This window comes from Eublepharis macularius, chromosome 1 (assembly GCF_028583425.1).
Source record: "Eublepharis macularius isolate TG4126 chromosome 1, MPM_Emac_v1.0, whole genome shotgun sequence".
Lineage (NCBI taxonomy): Eukaryota > Metazoa > Chordata > Lepidosauria > Squamata > Eublepharidae > Eublepharis > Eublepharis macularius.
Genome location: NC_072790.1, coordinates 252,918,838 through 252,925,983, shown reverse-complemented (window position 1 = coordinate 252,925,983; position 7,146 = coordinate 252,918,838). Strand labels below are relative to the sequence as shown.

Here is a 7,146-nt window from a genome sequence, read left to right as displayed (position 1 = left end):
GCCACAGAGGTTTGTTTGCAACTGGGCAGGATGCCAGTCCCCTCCTGTGCGGGTGCTAGCTGGGAGCTGATCCTCCATGGTGCACAACACCGGTGCCCTCCTTGTGGTGCTGGCCCAGGCAGGCACTTGGCTCTGGCTGGGCAGAAGAGGCCTTGAGCAAAGGGCAGCATCTGCCCAGACGAAGGCTGCGCATGACGCGTTGCCTGCCTGTAAGCTGCCCCAGGCACAGCCGCCACTGGCTGGCTCCAGCTCTCCTTTTCTAGCGCAGGTAGGGTTGCCAGCTCCAGGCTGGGAAATTCCTGGAGATTTGGGGGGTGCCGTTTGGGACAGGGGAAGGATTCAAAGCCATAGAGTCCACCTGCCAGGGGAGCGGATTTCTGCATCCTGGAGATCAGTTGTTATTCCTGGAGATCTACAGGCTAGACCTGGAGGGTGGCAACCGTCACTGAAGCGCCAAAAGGCTGCCTGAGCCCTGGAAAGGGGGTCTTAAAAGTGGCAGCGAAACGGGAGCGCTTTCCACCGAAGGAAAGGAAAAGCCAAAGAGCTCGGGGCCTTTCCCTTCAAGACGTTTTTCTTCCCTTTCCCGCTACACTGGAAGACGGGCGGGAGGGCGCGGTGGGGGATTCAAAGGCGATGGAGAAAGGAATCATTCGCCCGTGGAACTCCTCGCCTCTGGACGGGGCAGCCCTTGAGACAAACGAGCGCCCTCGGCGCTTCAACGGGGCCGCCACCGGAGAGGCGCAGCGCTCTGGATGCCCGGGCCGGGCCGGCGCTTGGCCTCTCTTCGGCCCCTGCTCTGGGAGGGAGCGTGTCGCCGGGCCCGCCGCGCCTGCGGGACTCCCCGGGACTGGGCTGGGGGCCCCGATCCGGCGGCGCGCTGCCCGCCAGTGGCCTCCGGCGGCGCGCGGCGCGAGAGGCGGAGCTGCCCGGGGCTCGGGGGGCCGGGCCGGGCCGGGAGGCTGCGCCGAGGCCCCCGCCAGCCAGCCCGCCAGCCGGAGCGCGGGGCCGATCGCTCGCGCGCAGCCGGAGCCCCGGAGGGAGCCAGGGAGGCGCCCCCGCCCGGGCACGCGCCCGCGCCCCCGGTGAGTCTCGGGCGGCCCCGCCCCGGCCGGCCACTGGCGCGCGCCCCCCCGCCCCCTCCGTCCCTCCGTCCCTCCCTCGCCAGCGCCTCGTGGCCGCCGCCGCGCCCCCCCCCCCCGCCCAGCCGCGCCCCCCCCCCCCCGCCCCGCCGGCTGCGCTGCTCCGAGGCAGCCCGTCCCGGGCAGGAGGGCCGCTTTTCGCCCGCAGCCCCCCAGTCCCGCCCTCCCCCGGTGAAACTTTTTCTTTCTTTCTTTCTTCCTTCCTGCAAAGCGCGCCAACGGCTGCCCTTCCCCGGGTCCCTGCCTGGGCACGGCGGCTCCCCAGGTAAGCTCGCTGGGCACCCTCTCGTTAAACACCTTGGCGGAGGGCGGGGAGAACGAGTGATCGGGTGATTGGCAGGACACGTTTCCTTGGGAACGGTTTTCATTGGGGTTTTTTTGGGGGGGGGGCTCTCCGAGCTGGCGCCCGAGTGCCTCCACCCCTTGATCCGAGATCAGCTGCTGCGAAAGGGAAGGCTCTCTGCATGTGCTCAGAGGCACTGGTGTGTGCCCAGGCTGAGCCCCAGGCAGGATCTGGGGCTGAACGGCATCTCGGTCTGGGAAATGAGTGCTGGCCGCCCTGGGCACTGAGGACAGACCCCCCCCCTGTGACCTTCCGGTGGGAGTCTTGCAAGCTATCCCTGGAGGACCAGTTGGAGCCCCGAGATGGAGCGTCTGTTTCCAGCTGTTGGGTTTCGGTCAGGGGGACCTTGTTGGTTCATCTCTGGGATCTCCAGTTTCCGAATGATGCCCATTTCAGACCACCTCGTAGACAGAGCAGGAAGTTGCTCCGGGGGGCTGATCCGGGCAAAGCCAAGGGTGCCTCCACGTTTGGGGCGCCGCGTGCTTCCTTCCCAAAACTGCGCTGGCCTTTTGAAACGGCACCTTTTTATAGAGTCCCCTGATCAAGAAGGCTGGCAAAGGCTGTGCTGGTGAGCCGGTCCCCATTGTCTGCTCGCTGGTCAGCACAGGCCAGTAACATGATACCAAGGCCAACGTGATCCTTCTCGGACTCGCACAGCGTCAGATGGGGTGGGGATTTTTCCCTGTCTCTGCCGCTGAAGGTACTTTCCCATCCTTGCCTGTGCAGCCGCACAAGAAGCTGTGTCTCCGGCGCATTCGTAAATGGGAGCAGCAGCCCGGCCGGATCAGTTTCTGCACCAGCTGCCCTCCTGGGAAGTATGGCCTAGTGGCCAAAGCCTCCCCCTTTTGTTGCCCTCCGGCTTTGTGTGAGGTGACCCTCCTGTACGTGGAGGACCTTCTGTGCGGCCAGTGGCTGCTGCTGCTGCTACGCCTTTTAAAAAAGCAGTCTCGGCGGTCGGCACACCTTGTGGCTTGGAACTCCGTAAGTCGTCTGGGTACCAGGTGAGAAACTCTGCGCCTTGTGTGTGTCCGAAATCTCTTGGTTTCATCAGATGGCATCAAGTTCTGCTCCTGTGGGACAGGAGAGGGAAATAATGAAGGATCTAAAAATTGGCTCCTCAGTTTCTACTCCTGGCACCAAGACCGAGATCTGACCCGGCGGGCTCTGGTACATGGCAGCTCTTGCTCGAGCAACAATGCCCAAGTCTTTCCGGTGCCGCGCAACGTCTGTTTATTTTCGACAGGCTCTTGGGACCACCCTCCGAGCTTATCTTTTAAAATCCTGCCTGCCTTCCCCTTCTCTTGACTTGGGCATGCTAGAATATCCCTCTGTGTCTGATCTGTCTACGTTAAAAGAAAAGCCTCCCTTGCTTGACTTTGGCAGAGGTTCACTCCCGAATGCTCCCGTATCGGGTTCTACTCTGACATCTGAGGGAGAGCAAAGCAAAACAAAACCTTTGCATTTTTCCATCTTGAGGGCTCCAAGGAAACAGGGGTGTGGTGTGTGTATGTGGCAAGGTGTGCGGTTGCGTCTGATGAATAACAAAGCTCTTCCGACCCCTGGGTCTGAGGCAGGGAGATCAGACACAAATCGTTAGAATTGGCTTTGGTTGCCTTCTGGGTTGGCCCAGCCTGATCTCATTGTTGAATACAGTTTTCTCCAAGAAGCTCAGAGCACCATTCTTATTTCTCCCCTTCTCACAACAACCCTGGGCGGTAGGACTCATAACTGACCTGAGGTTACCCATTCAGATTTGTGGCTCAATGGGGCTTTGAATGTGGAGGCGGCCTGCCTGTTGCCCTCAAAACAGTGCGTATTTTTTTCCTCTGGGGGAACCCCCCCCCCGAATTCTGTAGGTTTTCAGGTGGTGATGGATACCTGTTGGCTAGCAGCTGTGACATTAATAGAACACCTCCGCACCTGATCCCAGGTACAGTTTTTTTTTAAAGTTGGTATAGTAAACAATGTGTGGGTGTATAATATTCATACACGAGGGTGTCCTGCACATCTTTTCAGAAGTTGGATCAGCTGTCTGGAAGGAGGAAAAGTCAGACGAAGGGCTACCTTGATTACCAGCACAGCGCTTGGCTTACTGTTGGGGACATTTGTGCTGCCGGTTGTCAAGCCAGGCTTACTCGGTGGTAGGACTGCCAACTTGACAGTCCCTCCTTGCAGCTGTGCATTTAACCCATATGGATTTGTAGTGAGGGAGGGTTACATCAGTGCTTAGTTCTCGTGGCCCTTTCTTACATGCCCAGGGTAACGCCGATCGCCACCTTGGGGTCAGGAAGAAATTTTCGCCAGGCCAGTTTGGCCAGGGATCCTGACAGAGTATTGCTATCATCTGGGTATGAGCATGGAGTGTGTGTGTGTGGAGGGGGGGGAGGTAGTTGTGAGTTTCTTGCATTGTGCAGGGGGTTGGACTAGATGACCCTGGGGGTCCCTTCCAACTCTATGATTCTATTTTTCTGGTCAGTTGGCAGTCCTCCAGTGCAGATAAAGGCTGTGGCTACTTGCTTGACTTAGAGGTGTGCTGGTTAAAGAGTGGTCAGGTGTGTACTGGCAGAGGAAGTTGAGCTGTGGCCCAAGAGAAGCACCGTCATTTGCTTACTTCTTTTATGCCCGTCTTTTCCCCAACGGGGACCTAAAGCGGCTTGCATCATTCTGTGCTCCGTTTTCTCTGCACAACAATAACCCTGTAAGGTAGGTTAGGCTGAGAGTGTGTGAGTGGCAAAACGTCACCCAGCAAGCTTTGCTGGCAAAGTGAGGATTCGAACCTGGGTCTCCTTGATCTTAGTCTCTCTAACTACTACAGTATGCTGGTTTTCACATGTGCCCATTGCCAAAATGGGGGTGGGTATATTAGCATTTAAGATTTGATTGTAGCTGGGATTATTCATTTATTTATTTATTCGATTTATATTCCGCCCTCCCCACACCAGTAGGCTCGGGGCGGATGGGGGGAGTGGGGCTAATTTGCGATTTTTGCTTAACCTGCTTCCAACTATTCCTACATGATATGCCATTTCAGTACCCTGTATAAGCAATTTATATGTGATGGAGGCAATTCTGTAAAGAAGGTTAAGGTTCTGACGAGGCCAGAATCGTGATGAACTTGGCTGAAATCCTCTGATCGGAGGTGGTGGTGCTGTGATGTGGGCACGTGGTCCCTACCTTAAACACTGCCCTTCTCACTGCGAGTTTGGGGTGGTGGGCAATAGTTAGTCTTTGTGCATTTTGTGGGGAAACGTTTCTACGCTTGCCGTGAATGGTTCCGTAACCTCTCTCCCCCTGCTTTAATTTCATGTCTCCCCTAAAAAATCCCAAGAATAAAATATTTGAGTGTGTTCTTTCAAGCAAGGCAAGAACAGGGTTATTTTCTAAAAAGAAAGAATGTACTCTGTACATGCTCAGAGAGAAGTTTGCCGTATTATTAATCTTGCGCCATATCTGTTTCTTTAAATAGGGGGTACTGCTGATGGTAGATAGGGAAGGGTGTTGCTAAGTGGGCATAGGTGAAAGGGGGCATGTCCTCGGTACCCGAGAGTGGGTCTTCTCCTAGGGTCTTCCTCCCCAAACCTCCTTTCCTGCTTTTGAACAAGCAGGACCAATCGGGGCACGGAGCAGAGCAGTGCCAGAGGTGGCTCCCAGTGCGTTGGCATTCCGTGGCCCTGCTTGGCAAAGACCTCCTTCTAGCTTTGTGGGCTTTCGGCACAGAAGGAGGGTGGCTCAGGGGTTGACACTTTAGTGTTTGGCCGTGGTATCGCCGTTGCCAGCTTTTGTGGCATGCAACATGTGCAGGGCTTGTGCTGAGCGTCCTTGGCGCATGCAGCGCACACATTTTATGGGCGTGCCGAAAGGGCCAAGAGCAACAGGGCTTGCGTTTCTGTTCCACTGACGCCAGCAAAGGTAATAAAGACTTGGCCCGTTACGGAAAACTAGCCCTTGAATCAAGAGAAGGCAAAAGAATTTTGGGCTGTTTAATGGGCGGGGGGGGGGGGTGAGCCAGGCATGAGAAAAGCTGATAAAATCATGCTTGGAGTGGAGAAGGAAGATGGAAAGAACTTTTTTCTCCCAGAACAGTAGGAGACATCCATGATATTGATAAGCAACTTTTTTGTATTCATGGAGGAGGGGGGTGGTCTATCTTGCCATGGTGACCAAAGGGACGTTTAAAGGTTGTCAGCCTCTGAAACCCTGTGCCAGGAGGCCTCTATGCCTGTTGTTGTTACTGTTGTTGTTTATTTATAGTCCTCCTTTCTCACTGAGACCCAAGGCGGATTATATACTGCAAGTGAATGCAATATCATCAATAGCTCAGAGGAGTTCTCCGTGTTAGTCTGCAGTAGCAAAATAGTAAAGCATCCAGTAGCACCTTTAAGACTAACCAACTTTATTGTAGCATAAGCTTTCGAAAGCCACAGCTCTCTTCATCATCTGATGAAAAAGCTTTCGAGAGCCACAGCTCTCTTCATCATCTGAGGAAGAGAGCTGTGGCTCTCAAAAGCTTATGCTACAATGAAGTTGGTCAGTCTTAAAGGTGCTACTGGACGCTTTACTATCAATAGCGCAGACATTCACAGAACAAACATACGATAGGATCGACAGTTAGGGCATTCAATGGCACCTTGTTGCAGCTGAGAGCCCTCTACAGTTACTGGTTGGCTGCTGTATGGGACAGGAGGCTGGCTGGGATGGCTCACCGGTATGATCCCGCAGGGCTCTTCTGACATTCTTCTAATAGATTGAAAAAATGCAGCAAAGCCCTTCTTTATGCCATTAAGTTGCTTAACGCACTGCCACAGGATGTGGTGACGGCTGCTAGCATCAGTGGCTTTAAAAGGGACTAATTCGTGGAGGACAGGTCCACCCACGGCTGTGGTTAAATGGGAACTCTGTGCTTGGAAGCAGAATTCCCCGGAGTGCCTGTTGTGGGGGGTGGGCTGCTCGTAGGCCTTCCGAGGCATCTGGTTGACTATTGTGGAAAATGAGGCTGCTTTACTGGGGGTCCCTTTGTTCCGATCCGGGACGGCTGCTCTGGTGATCTTTGTGTAGGTTGATGGTGCAATGGGTGTCTTGGTCCATGGCCAATTGTAGATAGGACGACCCTCTGCTTGGTAATTCTGACCGCTGTTACGTCTTAATGGGGGAGTGGCTGTGGCCCAGTGGTGGAACGCCTGCTTTGCATGCTGAAGGTCCCAGGTTCTTCAAAGCCTCTGCATTTGAGGGTTTGTTGTCGGATTAAAAGTCTGAGAGTTTGAATTCTGTTTTGCGTTTGGCCGTTATCTTTTTGTAAAGATTGAATCTCCTTTTGCATTGTAATGCTAAGATCCATTGCACAGTCTGCCTTTTGAATAGCTTTATTAATGTCTAATTTTATTTCTGTGATATGTTCTGTTAAGGGTTGGATTAAGTTTGTAATTTTATCCAGAATATTGTGTTCCATAATTTTTATTAGTGCAGATAACTCAGTTTTGGGTGGGGAATTACCTGTCGGGTTTCCCTCTGCCGCCAACTTATCCACATCTTTTCCAAACTTATTTTGTGTTGCCGGTAGCTGCGTTGTCTGGAAGAAGTCTTGCAGTTTTTTGTTATCTGTGCTTTATTTGTCCATATTATGGATATTTACTTTGCTATGTAAGTTTTATGAGGTTTATTAGGTTC

General features: G+C 54.0%; 1 protein-coding gene across 2 annotated transcripts in view; it reads left to right on the top strand.

The window, feature by feature from the left end:
• The first annotated feature begins 1,316 nt into the window (after positions 1-1,316).
• The window catches only part of ADAMTSL4 (ADAMTS like 4), an 82,755-nt gene continuing 76,925 nt past the window's right edge, over positions 1,317-7,146 (top strand). The window contains exon 1 of one of the 2 annotated variants that reach the window (XM_054998651.1): positions 1,317-1,404. The gene's annotated coding sequence lies outside the window, so the exon portion shown is untranslated. Of the gene's footprint in view, positions 1,405-2,414; positions 2,484-7,146 lie in introns of those variants that run through there. The other variant, XM_054998652.1, reaches the window with a different exon arrangement.